At 39.9% G+C, this 20,049-nt stretch overlaps 1 protein-coding gene across 9 annotated transcripts in view; it reads right to left on the bottom strand.

Annotated features, from left to right (window-relative positions):
* Positions 1-20,049, bottom strand: part of MYO9A (myosin IXA) — a 301,131-nt gene that overhangs the window by 279,267 nt on the left and 1,815 nt on the right. The window lies entirely within an intron of this gene.

The raw sequence follows: 20,049 nt of genomic DNA, 5'->3' as shown, positions 1-20,049 counted from the left end.
TCAGATCCTACCATTATACTTACTAGCTGTGTAATCTTGGAAAGACCTTCCCTAAATGTTTACATTCTTTTTCAAAAAAATCTCCATCACTTAGTTCATTGTTGCTGTGAGATTAAGTGTGATACTGTATATAAATAAACAATGATTGGGTGCTGGGCACAGTAGTTCACCCCTATAATCCCAGCACTTTGGGAGGCTGAGGTGGGAAAATCACTTGAGCCCATGAGTTCAAGAACAGTTTCAGCAAAAAAAAAAAAAAAAAAGCAACACTTCAACTCCACAAAAAAAATCTAAACATCTACCCACGTGTGGTGGCTCGTACCTATAGTCCTAGCTACTTGGGAGGCTGAGGCAGGAGGATCACTGGACCCTAGGAGTTCAAGGCTGCAGTAAGCTATGACTTCACCACTGCACCACAGCCTGCATAACAGAGTAAGATCTGTCTCAAAAAAAAAAAAAAAAGGCAACTTTCATACCTATTTTAATCATTGATACATATAGTTAACATGACAAATTTACTGAATTTTGCAAACAAAATTCACCATTTCTTTTTCATTTTTGTTTTTTGAGTATATGGGGTGCTAGCTTTCTATACCAAACAGCTTTTAAACACTTTATTCTTTTCTTGTTTTTCTTTTCTTTTCTTGTCCTCCGTAACTGAGACATTTCCACATGGCTGAAACAGTAGAAATCCTTAAGACTACAGTCATATATGGGAAAGAATATGCAAGCCTCACACTCCTAGATCATAAATAAGCTTCTGAAAGTCAAACTCTTGTCTGCTATTTATTAGTAATACAACTTTACCCGAACTGCTCTCTCTCTCTGAACCTTAATTTCTTCACATTCAAAAAAGGCCAATTACATAGAACACAACTACCACTAAGAGTTTTAAAACTAAATACATCAGAAAATACATATTCTTTTTTTTTTTTTTTGAGATAGAGTTTCGCTCTGTCGCCCAGGATGGAGAGCAGTGGCACGATCTCAGCTCACTGCAAGCTCCACCTCCCAGGTTCACACCATTCTCCCTGCCTCAGCCTCCAGAGTAGCTGGGACTACAGGCGCCCACCACCACACCTGGCTAATTTTTTGTATTTTTTTAGTAGAGACAGGGTTTCACTGTGTTAGCCAGGATGGTCTCAATCTCCTGACCTCATGATCCACCCACTCCGGCCTCCCAAAGTGATGGGATTACAGGCGTTAGCCACCATGCCCGGCCAAAAATATATACTCTTAAAAGCCTTTGCAAAGAGCTAATGTCAAAGACCTATAAGCCCAAAACATAAGATAGGGCAGGAATTCAGAGAGATAAGCAGAGCACTGAAGCCAGGTTAGCTAGTGACAAAGCCAAACTCAGGCTTTGTTTATAAAAAATACAAAAATTAAGGTGGGTAGAACACCAGAGGTCAAGCATTTGAGACCAACCTGGCCAACTTGGAGAAATCCTGTCTCTACTAAAAATACAAAAATTAGCTGGGCATGATGGTGGGCACCTGTAATCCCAGCTACTTGAGAGGCTGAGGCAGGAGAATCATTTGAACCCAGGAGGCGGAGGTTGCAGTGAGCCGAGATTGCACCACTGTACTCTCCAGCCTGAGTGACAGAGCAAGACTCTGTCTCAAAAAAAAAAAAAGAAAAAATTAGCTAGGCATGGTGGTGCAGGCCTGTAGTCCCAGATACTCAGGAGGCTGAGGTGGGAGAATCATCTGAACCTGGGAGGCGGAGGTTGCAGTGAGTTGAGATCACACCACTGCACTCCAGACTATGCAACCATGAGACCCTGTCTCAGGGAACAACAAAAAAATTACACTAAATCTACTTTGCCTGTGCTCTCTGAATGGAAAAACAAAGACCAAATGACAACACATCTGTTGACAGTAAGGTTTACTGAATGTTTTAAGCCCACCGTTGAGACCTACCGCTCAGAAAAATAAGATTCCTTTAAAATACTACTGTTTACTGACAATGCACCTAGTTACCCAAGGGCTCTGATAAAGATGTACAAGGCGATTAATGTTTTCCCACCTGCTAACACAACATCCACACTGCAGCCCATGGATCAAGGAGTAATTTCAACTTTCAAGTCTTATTATTTAAAACATTTCATGAGGCTTTAGCTGCCATAGATAGTGATTCCCCTGATGGATCTGCGCAAGGTAAACGTAAAATCTTCTGTAAAGAATTCACCTTTCTGGATGCCATTAAGAACATTCATGACTCATGGAAAGAGGTCAACATAACATTAACAGGAGTTTGGGAGAGGCTGATCCCAACCCTCATGGATGACTTTGAGGGGTTCAAGACTTCAGTGGAAGAAGGAATTGCAGGTGTGGTAGAAACAAAAATAACTAGAATTTAAAATGGAGCCTAAAGATATGACTGAACTGCAGCAATCTCATGATCAAACATGAACAGATGATGAGTTGCTTCTTATTGATGACCAAAGAAAGCGGTTTCTTGAGATAGAATCTACTCCTTGCAAAGATGCTGAGAAAACTGTTGAAATGACAACGAAGAATGTATAATATTACATAAACTTAGTTGATAAAGCAACTGCAGGGTTTGAGAGGACTGACTCCAATTTTGAAAAAAGTTCTATTGTGCGTAAAATGCTACCAAACAACACTGCATGCTACAGAGAAATCTTTCATTATAGGAATAGTCCACTGATGCAGCAAACTTCATTGTCTTATTTCAAGAAATTGCCACAGCCACTCCAACTTTCAGCATCCACTATCCTGATTAGTCAGCAGCCATCACCATGAAGTAAAGAACCTCCACCAGCAAAAAGATTACAATTCAGTGAAGGCTCGGGTGACCATTAGCATTTTTTAATAAAGTATTTTTTAATCACGGTATGTATATTTTTGTAGACATGGTGCTATTACACACTTTATTTATTTTTTTTTTTTTTTGAGACGGAGTCTCGCTCTGTCGCCCAGGCTGGAGTGCAGTGGCCGGATCTCAGCTCACTGCAAGCTCCGCCTGCCGGGTTCCCGCCATTCTCCTGCCTCAGCCTCCCGAGTAGCTGGGACTACAGGCGCCGCCACCTCGCCCGGCTAGTTTTCTGTATTTTTTTAGTAGAGACGGGGTTTCACCGTGTTAGCCAGGATGGTCTCGATCTCCTGACCTCGTGATCCGCCCGCCTCGGCCTCCCAAAGTGCTGGGATTACAGGCTTGAGCCACCGCGCCCGGCCTATTACACACTTTAAATAGACTATAGTACAGTATAAACATAAGTCTTATATGCAATGGGAAAACAGAAGTTTCATATAACTTGCTCTATTGCAATATTCACTTTATTACAATATTTGCTTTACTGCAGTGGTCTGAAACTGAACCTAAATGTATCAGAAGTATGCCTGTATATAAACTGGAGATCCAGAAAAAGAAATACTAAGATGGTGAAACAAAAATATTTAAAAACTAGGAGGCCTAGGTAGGCGGATCATCAGGTCAAGAGATCGAGACCATCCTGGCCAACATGGTGTAACCCCGTGTCTCTGCTAAAAATACAAAAATGAGTTGGGCGTGGAGGCGCATGCCTGTAATTCCAGCTACTCAGGAGGCTGAGGCAGGAGAATCGCTTGAACCAGGGAGACGGAGGTTGCCGTGAGCCGAGATCACGCCACTGCACTCCAGCCTGGTGACGGAGCAAAACTCCATCTCAAAAATAAATAAATAAAATAAAAATATTTTTTAAAAAAAGAAGAAACAGAAAAAAACCACTGAAACCATAAGATCATTTCCTCTGAAAACAATTAAATAGAAATCAGTATAAAAAAGATGAGTGGGCATAACAAATGTATTTTTCAAAGATGGCCACACCAGTGTATATCCCATCCTATATATAATTTTACAATGTGAGTTGACACTTTTCCCTATGCTTCCTCCTCCTCAAACATGAATGGAGCTCTGTAACTCTGGATCACCAGAATGCAGAAGTAAGGCTAGGTCATAAATGACAACATGGCTTCTATCTGGTATGCTCTCTCTCTCAGGAATTCCACTGACCATGCCCTGACAACAGTTAAAAAGTTTCATGGAAAAACCCACATGGAAAGGAACTAAGGCAGAAATGCCAAGTGTAACCACTCCTGACCCACAAAAACTGTAAAGGATAATAAGCCACTAAGTTTTGGGCTTAACTGGTTATGCAACAATAGATAACTAACATATTAAAAATTGTCACGTATTTGGAAATTTTAAAATATACTCCTAAATAATATATGTGACCAGTAAATGAAAAATATTTTGAAATAAATAACAAAACTACATTTCAAAACTTGTGAGATGCAATTAAAGCAATACTTCATGGGAAAATGCATAACCCTAAATAAGTATAATAGGAAAAAAAAACAAAACTTAGAGAGTATCTATTCAAGAAGATAAAAAAGAATAGCAAAATAAACCTGAAGAAAGTAGAAGGAAATAACAGAAGTGATCAGGTGTGTGTGGTGCCACACACCTATAGGCCCAGCTAGCCAGGAGACTGAGGCAGGAGGATTACTTGAGCCCAGGAGTTTGAGACCAGCCTGGGCGATATAATGAGACCCCTATCTCAAAAACAAAACAAAACAAACTGCTGTGATCATATATTGGTTAGAAAAGAAATGACAAAAACGAGAAAGTGATAAGTAGAGAGAAAACAAAATAGTAAGGGCCATCAAAGCCAGAAGTTGTATTTTAAAACAAAAAAACTATAAATTGGCAAACCTCCGGCAAAATTAAGAAATTAAAAAGAAAAAGAGGCCAGACACAGTAGCTCACACCTCTAATTCCAATACCAGGAGGCCGAGGCAGAAAGATCACTTGAGCCCTGAAGTTTGAGATCAACCCTGGCAACACAGCCAAGACCTCATCTCTACAAAAACTTTCAAAAAGTAGCCAGGTCTGGGCCAGGACCTCACACCTGTAATCCAGCACTTTGGGCAGACAGATCAATTGAGGCCAGAAGTTCCAGACCAGTCTGGCCAACATGATGAAACCTCAACTCTACTGAAGAATATAAAAGTCAGCTGGGTGTGGTGGTGCACACCTGTGGTCTCAGCTACTCCGGAGGCTGATTCACGAGAATTGCTTGAACCTGGGAGGCAGAGGTTGGCAGTAAGCTGAGACGCTGGGCGACAGAGCAAGACCCTATCTCAAAAAAAGAAAAAAAAAGAAAAAAAAAATTAGCCAGGTCTAGTGACACAAACCCAGCTACTCAGGATCCTGAGGTGGTAGACTCACTCAAACCTGGGAGATCAAGACTGCAGCCAGCCGCAGTCACACCACTGCACTCCAGCCTAGGCAAGAGCGAGACCTCGTCTCAAAAAAAGAAAAAAAACAAGGCTGGGCACGGTGGCTCATGCCTGTAATCCCAGAATTTTGGGAGGCCAAGGCGGGTGGATCACCTGAGGCCAGGAGTTTGAGACCAGCCTGACCAACATGGTAGAACCCTGTCTCTACTAAAAATATAAAAATTGGCCGGGCGTGGTGGCAGGCACCTGTAGTCCCAGCTACTCAGGAGGCTGAGACAGGAGAATTGCTTGAACCCAGGAGGCTGAGGCTGCAGTGAGCTGAGACTGAGCCACTGCACTCCAGCTTGGGAGACAGAGCAAGACTCCGTCTCAAAAAAAAAAAAAAAAAAGCAAAGGATCAGGATTGGAAAAAGGGATAAAAACTAACATCAGAAATAACAGATTAGATGGTTCCATGGTGTAATGGTGAGCACTCTAGACTCTGAATCCAGAAATAACAGATATATCAGAAAGCCAATCAATATAATCAACCACATCTCAAAAAAATCCAAGACAATTCAGTAGTTATACGTGTCTCTAATGGAGTCTTGGCAAATGAAAAACAGAAGCTTCCTTGATTTGATAAAAGGTGTCTACAAAGCCTACACCATGCTTAATGAGGAAAGGTTGAATATTTTTCCCTTGAGATGAGGAAGAACGAAACAAAGATGGCCCTATAAAGTCCTATCAACATTATGCTGGAGATCTCAGGCAGCAAAGGAAAGCAGGAAAAAAATAAAAGGTATAAGGATTAGAAACAAGAGACAAAGTTGTCATTATTTGCATATGACATAATTGTATATATAGAAAATCAAGAACTCTACAGATAAATTCAAATTATTTTTTGTTTGTTCGTTGCTTTTTTGGGGATGGAATCTCACTCTGTCACCCAGGCTGGAGTGCAGCGGTGCGATCTCGGTTCACTGCAACCTCCACCTCCCAGGTTCAAGTGATTCTCCTCAGCTGAGGAAGGACAATCACTTGAGCCTGGCAGGTGGAGGTTGCAGTGAGCCAAGATTGCGCCACTGCACTGCAAGAAAAAAAAAAAAGCAGCAGCAGCAGAAGAAGCAGCAGCAGGAGCAGAAGCAGCAGCAGAAGCAGAAGGAGAAGCAGCAGCAAACAGCAAGCAGCAGCAGCAGCAGAAGCAGCAGAAGCAGAAGAAGCAGCAGAAGCAGAAGCAGTGGAAGCAGTGGAAGCAGAAGAAGAAACAGAAGAAGCAGAAGAAACAGAAGAAGCAGAATAAGAAACAGAAGCAGCAGCAGCGGCAGCAGCGGAAGCAGAAGAATTTCATAAATACTAAACTAATTTTTTAGATTACATAATATACACATAGTATTATTATATTCACATGAAGTTCAAAAACAAGGAAAACTATATTGTTTAAGGATGTATAGCTAGGACTTAAAATTATGAAGCAAAGCAAAAAACAGTCACAAAGGTCAGGATACTAGCTACCTCCACTGAGGGGGATATGTTGACAAGGATGGTGAGGCTGGAGGGAAGCACTTCTGGTTTGTTGACCTGGGCAATGACAACACTAATATTCATTTTATTATTTCCCTTAAACTGCACATTTTATGCCTTCTCTTGTATACAGATGGTCCACAACTTATGATGGTTTAACTTATAATTTTTCAACTTTAGCACAGTGCGAAATCAATATGCATTCAGTAGAAATCATACTTCAAATTTTGAATTTTTATCTTTTCCCAGGCTAGCAATATGCAGTATGATACTTTCTCATAATGCTGGGCAGCAGCAGAAAGCAGTAGCTCTCACAAGGGTAAACAACTGATCCTCAAGAGTATATACTGTGTTGCCAGATGATTCTGTCCAACTGTAGGCTAATGTGTTCTGAGCACATTTAAGGAAGGCTAGGCTAAGCTATTATATTCGGTAGGTTAGGTATAATAAATGCATTTTCGACTTACAGTATTTTCAACTTATAATGAGTTTATCAGGATGTAACCCCCATTGTAAGTCAGGGAGCAACAGTATATGAATGAAAAGGAAAAATAACAACTGCCTATAACTACTATGGCAATTTAATATATGGTAATATAAGTCTGGTACCTAGCGTGCATTTTTTAAAAGCTACCGTAATGACAAAATGTTTTGTATCCTCCACAGTGCCTACACATCAGGAAGTTGGTCACGGTAGATGCTCAAATATTTTGATCAATAAATGAAACAACTTCCATTCTGATTAAATGGAGTAAAAGACAATTTAGATCTGAATGATTCCCTAAACCAATTCTCATTTACAAGCCCAGAGATTGAATTCTTTATATCCCAACAGACTCTTCCCTCTGCCTTAAGCATTTTCCTGATCTCTTTCTCTTTTCATTCATAGGATACATTTGTTCTGCCCTACTATACTGTAAGAAGTTGTACATTAAATGCTTAGAATCCTATATATAATCTGAGACTTAAGACAAAAAAAGAGACAGAAGAAAGGTTAAAGTTAAGGGGAAATGGTAGGTAAGATGTACATAAGAGGGGAATTTTGGGGAAAAACCAGTGAAGACAGAATGTATCCTTACATGAAAACATCCAAGACATGGACTTTTTTTTAGTTCTAATGATTCAAGGAGTCAGGAAACAGTGAAACAAAGCAGGCAAATCATCTACTGTCCCTTCAGACCTAGGCACCATACCAAAATATATCTACTGTTTTTTTCCGAAAATTATCTCAACAACAACAAAACAGAACAAAGATACCTCTGCAAGCTTCAATACACTTCTGGAAAAAATCAGCTCCTTCTCAGTTACTTGGGAAAGAAACTTTTTTCTTTTTCCTTTTTTCTCTTTTAAGAGACAGGGTCTTGCTCTATTGCCCAGGCTGCTGGATTACAACCATGGCATGATCATCGTGGCTCACCTTAACTTCGATCTCCTGGGCTCAAGTGATCCTCCCATGTCAGCCTTCCCAGTAGATAGGACCACAGGCACACACCACAATGCTTGGCTAGTTTTCTTGTTTGTTTTTGTAAAGACAGGGTCTCATTATGTTGCCCAAGCTGGTTTCAAACTTCTAGCCTCAAGCAATCTTACTGCCTCAGCCTCCCGAAATGCTGGGAAAGCTTTAATTTTTAATCAATTTATTCAATATGTATTACTTATACATAGTTCAAAAGATTAAACATAAATATCCTTCAGAACCAAACTCACTGAATAAAACTATGGTACATCCGTATAATAGAATATTGTGTCTCCATAAAAAGGAATGAGAAACATCTTATGTACCAATACGAAGTTCTCTCCAGCATATAGTAAGTGGAAAAAAAGAAGAGGTACAGAACAGAATACATGGTATACTACCTTTGGTATATGAAAAGAGAATACATACATTTTATTTTTGAAAGAAAAATATTAGAATGATTAATCAAAGACTTAAAAAAATGGTTACGTATAGAGAAGTGAGAAAACAGGATGAAAAAGATGGGGATGAAAATGAGATTCCTGGCCAGGCACAATGGCTCATGCCTGTAATCTCAGCATTTTGGGAGGCTGAGGCAGGAGGACTGTTTGAGGCCTGGAGTTCAAAACCAGCCTGGGCAACAGAGCAAGACCCCATCCCTACTAAAATAAAACGTAATTTAAAAAAATAATTAGCAAAGCACAGTGGCACGCACCTATAGTATTAGCTACTCAGAAGACTAAGGCAAGAGGATGGCTTGAACCCAAGAGTTCAAGGCTGTAGTGATATAATGATTGTGCCACTGCACTTGCTCTATCACTCCAACCTGGGTGACAGAGCAAGATCTCATCTCTAAAAACAAAGAAAATGAGATTCCTAAGTATAACTTTTAAATGGTTTCTCTTTCTGAACTATGTAAATGCTTTACATATTCAAAGAATAAAATCAAGGGTGTTTTTTTTAATTATTTTTTTGAAATACTGTTTCACTCTGTCACTCAGGTTGGAGTGCAGCAGCACAATCACATGTCACTGCAGCCTCAACCTCCTGGGCTCAAGCGAACCTCCCACCTTAGGCTCCCAAAGTGTTGGGATTACAGGCATGCGCCATAGCACACAGCCAAATTAAGTCTAAAAACAGGAAAAGCAAATCCTAAAATGAAATAAGTAGACCTAACTGCATATCAAACTGGTAACAATCAAACTGAAAAAATAATTATTTCAAGTGACTTTTAAACATAGTCCTACTTACAAATAGGTACATTCTTAGCAGGACACAGTCTAAGGACAAAAAGATATGCAAAGAAATTTTGAGTCGCGCTGAGCACTTTCGTTTATTTTTGAAACTATTTTATAAACACTTACAAAAAACAAATAAGTCAATGTTAATAAAAATTACAATTTTCAACGAAAAGGAGATTAAAACAAAAATAATTTAACAAACCAAAAGGAGGAGGAGGAAGAGGAGTAGGGAGAAGAGAAGGAAGAAACCTATAATGTTAAATTGGAATCGGAATTATCAAGACGATATCATGCTTTTTACTCCCTCCTGTCAGAGTCTCAATGACAGCCCAATAAGAAGGAGCATACTTAGCATCTAAATAGTGGTTTCTAAACACAATCTCGGCAGGGTGTAGTGACTCATGCCTGTAATCCTAGCACTTTGGGAGGCTGAGGCAGGCAGATCACCTGAGGTCAGGAGTCCCAGACCAGCCTGGTCAACACAGTGAAACCCTGTCTCTACTAAAAATACAAAAATTAGTGAAGTATGGTAGCGCGTGCCTGTAATCCCAGCTACTCCAGAGGCTGAGGCAGGAAAATTGCTTGAACCCTGGAGACAGAGGTTGCAGTGAGCCAAGATCATGCCACTGCACTCCAGCCTGGGTGACAGAGCAAGACTTTGCCCCTCCCCCGCAAAAAAAAAAATTTTAATTAAATAAATGTATAAATAAATACAATCCTCCACTGTAAGAAGACCAAGCTTCTTGGAGAAATTGCTGATTCCAAGTCTAAAGCAGGAAAAATCCATGGTGAGCCAAGATATCATGTACCCAAAAGTAAGGAATCATCCAAAGACTAATGGGTTCAGGAAAAAATAATTCAGGAACCTGTTTGAAGAAGCTCCCATTGTCCTTATTTGAGACAATTTGAGCATCAAAAAAAAAAGTCTCCAAATGACTATAATACAACAAAAGTCATGAGACCATTAAAAACCTCATTTGCTACGATCATAGATGACTATTGCACAAATCCTCCCTCTAAAAAGGAAAAAATTAAGCGTTTACTGTTCTCTTTTAATAGGAACTGTTGTTCACTCCCAGTTGATAACGGTTACAAAGCTCTTATTAACTGAATAACTATTAAATGAAAAAGAATTACAGAATTAGAAAAATCACCATTTTGCAATCCTTAATTAAAGACCTAAGGATCAAAAAAGATGGTAAAATTATTAGAGAAAGAATACTGAGAAATGGAATATTTGTGTATTACCAAAGTATCAGTCCCACAGATTACTGTACATAACAGGAGGAAAAATTTGCCGGGCGCGGTGGCTCAAGCCTGTAATCCCAGCACTTTGGGAGGCCGAGACGGGCGGATCACGAGGTCAGGAGATCGAGACTATCCTGGCTAACACGGTGAAACCCCGTCTCTACTAAAAAATACAAAAAACTAGCTGGGCGAGGTGGCGGGCGCCTGTAGTCCCAGCTACTCGGGAGGCTGAGGCAGGAGAATGGCGTAAACCTAGGAGGCGGAGCTTGCAGTGAGCTGAGATCCGGCCACTGCACTCCAGCCTGGGCGGCAGAGCCAGACTCTGTCTCAAAAAAAAAAAAAAAAAACAAAAACAGGAGGAAAAATTTACTTTTAAAATGGAGACATAAGCAAACACCACCTTAAACCTTTCAAACTTACGTCACTGATAGTAGAACAGCTGATATTATGTGCCTCCCATAATACACGACATGATATACAACATCACCTATGAAGTGTTCTTGCCAAAACTTTTTAACATGAATTTATTCAATCCTTTACAATATAACTTTCAGTTTACAGGATATACAAGCACCAGAAGAACAAGTTAAACAATCCAAGAAACAATCAGAAAACTCTAGAAAACAGGCCATTCTACAAGATGACTGGTCTCTTCAAAGACATTTCAATGTCATAGGGAAGAGAAATGTGGGAAGGAACTTCCTAGATTGAGAGACTAAAAAGAGATAATCAAATGAAATGCAAAAATTTAACTGAGCTCTCTTTTGAAAAAAACATTTTTCAGGACAGTTGGGAAAATTCAAATATAAATTCAATATTAGCCGGGCGCGGTGGCTCAAGCCTGTAATCCCAGCACTTTGGGAGGCCGAGACGGGCGGATCACAAGGTCAGGAGATCGAGACCATCCTGGCTAACACGGTGAAACCCCGTCTCTACTAAAAAATACAAAAAAACTAGCCAGGCGAGGTGGCGGGCGCCTGTAGTCCCAGCTACTTGGGAGGCTGAGGCAGGAGAATGGCGTAAACCCGGGAGGCGGAGCTTGCAGTGAGCTGAGATCCGGCCACTGCACTCCAGCCTGGGCGACAGAGCCAGACTCAGTCTCAAAAAAATAAATAAATAAATAAATAAATAAATAAATAAATTCAATATTAAATTAGGGTATTATTTTTCTTAGGTGTGGGTAACAGTACACCGGTGACATGAAAAATATGTATTTCTTAGGAAATATATACTAAGTATTTTGCAGTAAACTTGTTACGATACGTGTAACTTTTTTTTGAGACAGAGTTTCGCTCTTGTCACCCAGGCTGGAGTGCAAAGGCACAATCTCGGCTCACTGCAACCCCCACCTCCCAGGCTGAAGTGATTCTCCTGCCTCAGCCTCCCTGAGTAGCTGGGATTACAGGTGCCCACCACCACGCCCAGTCATTTTTTGTACTTTTAGTACACACGGGGTTTCACCATGTTGGCCAGGCTGGTCTCAAACTCCTGACCTCAGGTGATCCACCTGCCTCGGCTTCCCAAAGTGCTGGGGTTACAGATGTGAGTCACGGCATGCAGGCACAACTTACTTTCATAAGGTTCTGCAAAAATATATACAATCACAACCAGGCACGGTGGCTGCTCACGCCTGTAATCCCAGCATTTTGGAAGGCCAAAGCGGGCAGATCACGAGGTCAGGAGATTAAGACCATCCTTGCTAACACAGTGAAAACCCCGTCTCTACTAAACATACAAAAAATTTGCCAGGCATGGTGGCGGGCGCCTGTAATCCCAGCTACTCGGGAGGCTGAGGCAGGAGAATGACATGAACCCAGGAGGTGGAGCTTGTAGTAAGCCGAGATCATGCCATTGCACTCCAGCCTGGGCGACAGAGGGAGGCTCCCTCTAAAAAAAAAAAAAATAAATAAATATATATATACACACACATATATATACACACACACACACACACATAATCACATAGGGAACAATAAAGCAAATAGGGATGGCATAACGTTATCTTTTGAATCTAGTTAGACATATTAGTGTTCAAGTGATAGACATATTAGTGTTCCCTTCCAACTTTTCTATTTCTTTAAGATCTTATTTATAAAATGGCAGAGGAAAGAAAGAGAACTAAAAGAAAATAGAGTTGCAAAAGCAAAATAAGACAAAAATATTGGTCGGGTGAAGTGGCTCACGCCTGTAATCCCAGCATTTTGGGAGGCCAAGGCAGGCAGATCGCTTGAGGTTAGGAGTTCGAGACCAGTCTGGCCAACATGGTGAAACCCTGTCTCTACTAAAAATACAAAAATTAACTGAGTGTGGTGGCACACACCTGTAATCCCAGCTACTTGGGAGGCTGAGGCACAAGAATTAAGAATCACTTGAACCCAGAAAGCAGAGGTTGCAGTGAGCCAAAATCGTGCCACTGCACTCTAGCCTGGGCGACAGAGAGAGACTCTGTCTCACAAAAATAATAATAATAATAATAAGGCAAAAAAATACAATCTAAAAATCATTTATAAACATGTCCACACAGTCACCTAAGAACTTTCTCCCTTACATCAAAAAAAAAAAAAAAAAAAATCTAGCCAGGCAGCGTAGTGGCACACAGCTGTAGTACCAGCTACTCAGGAGGTTGAAGTGGGAGGACTGCTTGAGCCCAGGAGTTTGAGTCCAGCCTGGGCAATACAGTGAGACACTGTCTCACGAAGAAAAACAAAAAGGAAATTCCAGACGGAATGTGGTGGCTCACACCTGTAATCCCAGCACTTTGGGAGGCCAAGGCAGGTAGATTACCTGAGGTCAGCAGTTCAAGACCTGCCTGGTCAAAATGGCAAAACCCCGTCTCCACTAAAAACACAAAAATTAGCTGGGCATGGTGGCAGGCACCTGTAATCCCAGCTACCTGGGAGGCTGAGGCAGGAGAATCGCTTGAACCCACGAGCCGGAGGTTGCAGTGAGCCGAAACTGCACCACTGCCCTCCAGCCTGGGAGACAGAGCAAGACTCCATCTCAAAAAAAAAAAAAAAAGAAAGAAAATTCCAGAGATTACTCAGTCCACTATCATCTGATCAATAAAAGCAAACAGATTTCAAACAAATACTTACACACTACAAACAGCAATAGTACTAAAATCTGTCAATTATTTAAGGAATGTTTGTCATTAACAAACAGAACACATTTTGTTATGATAACTCACACTGAATCAAATACATTCTAAAATCCATTAATCCTATATGCTAAGACATCAAGAGCAGCATTTCTTTGCAATATTTTTTCAAAAAAATTTTTTTAATGTCCCAATGCCACAAGAAATATTTTAATTGAAAAATATCACACTTGAAAGACAACTAGCAGACAGACTGTCCTAATATCTACTTCGTTTAGCAACAAACTTTGATTAGCCATTTTTTCTAAAAGTCACACAATGAAATTCTTAAAATTCTTGATTTCGGCCGGGCACGGTGGCTCACGCTGGTAATCCCAGCACTCTGGGAGGCTGAGGCGGGCGGATCACAAGGTCAGGAGATCGAGACCATCCTGGCTAACACGGTGAAACCCCGTCTCTAGAAAAAATTAGCCGGGCATGGTGGCAGGCACCCGTAGTCCCAGCTACTCGGGAGGCTGAGGCAGGAAAAAGGCGTGAACCCAGGAGGCGGAGCTTGCAGTGAGCAGAGATCGCGCCACTGCACTCCAGCCTGGGCAACGGAGAGAGACTCTGTCTCAAAAAAAAAAAATTACTGATTTCATATTTAAACATAACAAGAAACAGGCTGGGCGCAGTGGCTCACACCTATAATCTCAGCACTTTGGGAGGCCAAGGCAGGAGGATCACTTGAGGTCAGGAGTTCAAGAGCAGCTTGGTCAATATGGTGAAACCCTGTCTCTACTAAAAATACAAAAATTAGCCGGGCATGGTGGCACGCACCTATAGTCCCACCTATTCGGGAGGCTGAGGCACGAGAATCACTTGAACCCAGGAGGCAGAGGTTGCAGTGAGCCAAGATTGCACCACTGCACTCCAGCCTGGGTGACAGAGTGAGACTGTCTTATTTTTATTTATTTATTTATTTTTTGAGATGGAGTCTCGCTCTATTGCCCAGGCTGGAGTGCAGTGGCGCGATCTCAGCTCACTGCAAGCTTCGCCTCCTGGGTTCACGCCATTCTCCTGCCTCAGCCTCCCGAGTAGTTGGGACTACGGGCACCCGCCATCAGGCCTGGCTAATTTTTTTGTATTTTTAGTAGAGACGGGGTTTCACTGTGTTAGCCAGGATGGTCTCGATCTCCTGACCTCATGATCCACCCACCTCGTTCTCCCAAAGTGCTGGGATTACAGGCGTGAACCACCACGCCAGGCCGAGACTGTCTTTATAAAAAAAAAAAAAGAAGAAGAAAAATTAATAAATAAATAAAACAAGAAATAGATGTATTCAAGAGGGAAAAGGAAGACTTATTGAGTACCTACTATATGCTCGGTGCTTCACATAAAATTTTTTTTTTAACTCCAATGATAGTCTTATGAGGCAAATATTATCCCCAATTTTTTTTTTTTTTTTTTTTTTGAGGCAGGGTCTCACTCTGTTGCCCAGCCTGGAGGACAATGGCATGATTACAGATCGTGCCATTCCAGGCAGCCTCGACCTTCCAGGCTCAAGCAATCCTCCCACCTCAGCCTCCCAAGTAGCTGGGACCATAGGTGAATGCCACCACACTCAGCTATTTAATAATTTTGTCATTTCTGTAGAGACAGGGTCTCCTATGTTGCCCAGGCTGGTCTCAAACTCCTAGGCTCAAGTGATCCTCCTGCCTCCACCTCCATCTCCCAATCATCCCCATTTGAGAGATGAAAATTCTGACAAGCTCACAAATGTTAAATGGCTTGCCCATAAATGACAGTTCAAAAGTTATGAGGCTAGAACTTGAATCTAGGTCTGTTAGAAATCTAGGTTTGAAAATCCATATTCTCTCCACTTAATGGATTTAAGATTCACAGATATAAAAGCCTATCTAAGGAAAAAGAATATTTAAAAGAATAGAGTTATATATTCAAAGAGCTACACAATCTTAGAGTTTACTATGTTCTAAAATTATTGCTAATTGTTTAAAAAAAAAAAAAAAACCACAATTTTTAGCAAGCCAGCTGTCTATAACAGGACAGCTAGTCCATTCCTCACTGTACATGTAAAATTACACTTCAGTTGCCCGCTGGATGACCCCACTGCCAAAATATGCCAGCAACATAATTCACATTAAAACCCAGAGGCCTAACACTACTTGGAAAGCGCTTTACGTGTTTACTATACCTATCCCAAGCATATTTACCACTCATAATTCACAGGCCATTTTCAGCAAATATACTTTGTTCTATCATACTATTTTCTGCTACTCCAAAATCATATTAAATGTATGAACAAAAACACCTACCTAAATATAACATCTCACAAATAAACCTTAGTAGTATTATGTTATTTTGAACTTGTCTATTGTATGAAACTATGACATAATTGTTTCTATAACATAAATTATGTATGTTCTTTCTACAGGATCAAAATTCCAATACCTATATTCCTTGTATATCTAAAGATACACACAAAATAGGTACAGAAACCTATATGTTAAAGGACTTCCCATGTAAATTAAATCCTCTATGAGCTGGATTAGTGACTAGAAGAAGGCATGAGGCAGCTTGTAGAGTTCTAGTGATATTCTGTATCTTGATGTAGGTGCTGGTTACACTGGTATGTTCTTAGTGAAAATTCACTGAGCTATGTATTTACCAGCTATGTACTTTTTGTATATTTTATAATTTATAAAGTCTTATATTTTTAGGCTGGGCACAGTGGCTCACGCCTGTAATCCTATCACTTTCAAAGGCTGAGGCGGGAGGATGGCTCTAGTCCAGGAGTTTAAGACCAGTCTGGGCAACATAGTGAGACCTATTTTTTTATTTTTTTAACTTATATTTTTTAAAATGCTCAATCTAAAAACTTGTCCTACTAAAAAGCACTGATATCATCCCTCTTACCAAAGTAGTCAAACCCTAGTGAAGAAAACAGATAAGTAACGAAGCAATTTCATTAGATAGCTATGATAGAAGTAATTACTATGTGCTACAGGAGCACATAAAAATGGTACCTAACTTAATCTGAAAGGGGTAAAGGAACGCTTCCTGAAGAATATACATCTGAACTGAATCCTAAAGGTCAGACAGAAATTAGCCAAGCAAAGGAAGGGGAAAGCAGAAATCAGGGAAATAGAACATCAAATGTAAAAGATAAGACAGAAAGCACATTACCTGAGAGGAAGCCTAAAGTCAGTAAGAGTGGATTAAAGAATTTAAGGAAGACAGCAAGTGAAGAAAGGCTAGAGAATTAAGAGTTAGATTATAAATGATCTCATATACATGCCATGCTACAGTTTAAACTCTATCCTGAAAGCAATGAGACAGTTTTTTTGAAGATTTTTCAATAGGGAAGAACATGATTTGATTTTTATCTCTACTATACATGTCAAAATTATGGTGTGGGCCACGCTCACAACCCCATTTCGCGGTAAATGAGCCTGCACACTGCCCCATACTTTCTACCACTAAGATCTTTCCCCATACCCATATATACATACAAGCACACAGCTAACAATAAATGGCCAAGAATGGTGACATAACCTAAGTACACACACTTGTTAGCAATCAATGAGAAAAAGAGCTGAGCCAAAGAAATTGTTTCTTGGGAATTCAAATCAGAAAATCCTAGGGAAAAGGAAATGGTTAGCAACAGGAGCTGAAGTTAAAATGACTGCAGCCAAGAGGTGAGATGCTGGCATGGGGTCACATAGTAGTTATAAGGAGCAGAAATTAGGAATAAATGGAAGCTATGACATGGTGGAAAAAACTGGAGAAGAAAGAAAGGGTATCTAGGACAAGTTAACAATGCAGCACTGGAGTGAAGTCTCCAGCTTTATTAGGTTCTTATTCTTCTTGAGAGTAAGTTTTATTAGGTTCTTGTTCTTGAGAGCAAGTTGTTTAACTTTTCCTGGGTTCCCCAGTGTATGGTTCCTTTCAATAAGCACTTCATTACTTAAGGTAACTTGAGTCTCTTCCCCACAATTGAAAGAGCTTGGCTAAAAGAGCATTTTAGAACGCTTAATCCAACAGCAGTCAAGAGAATGAACTGGAGGGCATAACAAGAGGCAGAAGACAGAACGTAAGAAGACCACTCAGCATTACAGAAGCCCAATAAACAGATATTTTTAGTTAAAATAAGGTAGAGGCAACAAAAAGTAACAAGGAATGACCTGAAATATCATGAGGGAAAACGTACTAGACAGTAACAAACTGGATGTTGGCAGTGAACTACAGAGTGAAGCTGAGGGCAATTCCCAGGTTCCTGAAGGTTTCATGAGGAATCTCTCCCCATCGTTTTGGGGGGGAAAGAGGCAGGAAGAGTTTTGTTTCCTAAATGTTTGGATTGAAGTGTTTGTGAAATGTGAATCAAAGTGGTGATGTCCTGTGGCAGTGCTTTTACAAGGGTCTAGAGCAAAGGCAAGCACTGTAGACAGCAGTTCTAGACTTAGGAATCAATACATTAAGTCAATACTGTGGTTTTTAAAATGTCTGAAAAGTCTTTGACTAATATTTATTTCAAACTGAGTTAATATAAACAAAAATCACTCCAACTAAAAACCTTAATATTCTTGGGAAATCATATTTTCAAACCTCCTACACTTCTCTGCAGTTATTAAAGATTGAACAAACTTCCACATAGTATAATCCAAATGATTAGGAAAGATGGAGTTTATATTGCTAACTTCTATTGAGGTACAAACTCTAAGTTTACCCAATTTCCCTCAGGAACTATATAGTACTAAAATAACTAAGGGAAAATAACTGTTAAAAATTCATATATTAGTGAATCTCACTGTTAATGCTTAAACTAGAATCAGATTTTTTTTAAGGAGCTTAATCATGTAATTTACTAATTTAAATATTCAACTCTACCTGTAATTTAAATGTTGGGTTTCCATCCTAAAACCTTTTCTCCTTCCTTCTGTATGATTTTGCCTCCAAAATCTACTACTATCAACCCAGAACCTGACACTGCGCTTCAGCCACAAATCCAGCTGCCTAATGGTCATCTACATCTGACAGAACTATAGTCACCTAAACTGAACATGTCACAAATTAACCCCCTATCCCTCTTCCTTGACAAAATAAAAATAAAATCCCACTCCTTATGGGAATCCCCAACTCAGTGAAAGGCACAAGCCAGAATCCTAGATTTTATCCTCTATGCAACTTCTCCGCAACCCCAAATACAATAAAATCACCAACTCAACTCCCAATATCCAAGTTCAGATCCAGTCTCACCATTTGCCTGGATAACCCTAATATTCCTGCCTTTAGCCTTATTCTACTCTTCAATTCACTACAGCCAGAATGACTTTTTTTAATGCAAATCTGATCATTCCAGTCCCCTGCTTTAAAATCCTTCAATAATTTAATAAATATAATTATCACAGCTAGTCACACTGTGGAAGCTCAGAGGTTCAATGAGACATTTAGTTACATCCTTTCTGTAGGTTCAACCTAAAAGAATCATGAGGAATTTTTTTCAAATCACAAAATTATTTAAACATACATATAACAGCAGATACATTTAAAAGAAAAGCATGTAGCATTGTTGGTAAAAGCAAAACACCAAAAATAACCTCCAGTCCACAAAAATGGAATACTATCCAGCCAGTAAATGAGGCACTTCCATATGTATTGCTAATAAATGATCTCCAGGATGTAGCACTAAGTGAAAAAAACAGGCTATGTATAGAGGGTAAAGTAGGCAACCATTTGTGTATAGTGTCTTAAAAATATAAATGTATATAGGTTTATATATTGAAAATATCTCAGAAAGGATACATACGAAGCTGGAAATAGTGGTTGCCTCTAAAGAGGAAAAATGGGTGGCTGGAGAATGAAGGCGGAACAGAAACTTTTTACTACATTACTCTTCTGAAACTTTTGGCTTTTACGTCTTGTTATTATCTATAATTTTAATGTGATTTTCTCCTTCTGTTACTTTAACATTTTTTACTGTGTGTGTGTGTATGACTACAAAGACTTCTTTATATTTCATCTTTATACCAATATTAAAATTACGTACTGATCATTTGATGGAACATTACGTTTCTTTCTTGACAACTCGGGAGCTCAACTTCTACAAACATTTTATTCAACATTTTACTGCTATCGAGAAGGCTGTTGTTGGTAATGACCTCAGTGAACACTGCATGATTTCTGTACTTGCTTCTTGGAGAAGCAAGACAGCAGCACCAGGCAGCAAAAGTTTATTATTAAACCGACATCGAAGTATTC

This window comes from Papio anubis, chromosome 7 (genome assembly GCF_008728515.1).
Source record: "Papio anubis isolate 15944 chromosome 7, Panubis1.0, whole genome shotgun sequence".
Classification (NCBI taxonomy): domain Eukaryota; kingdom Metazoa; phylum Chordata; class Mammalia; order Primates; family Cercopithecidae; genus Papio; species Papio anubis.
This window is presented reverse-complemented; position numbering and strand designations above follow the sequence as displayed.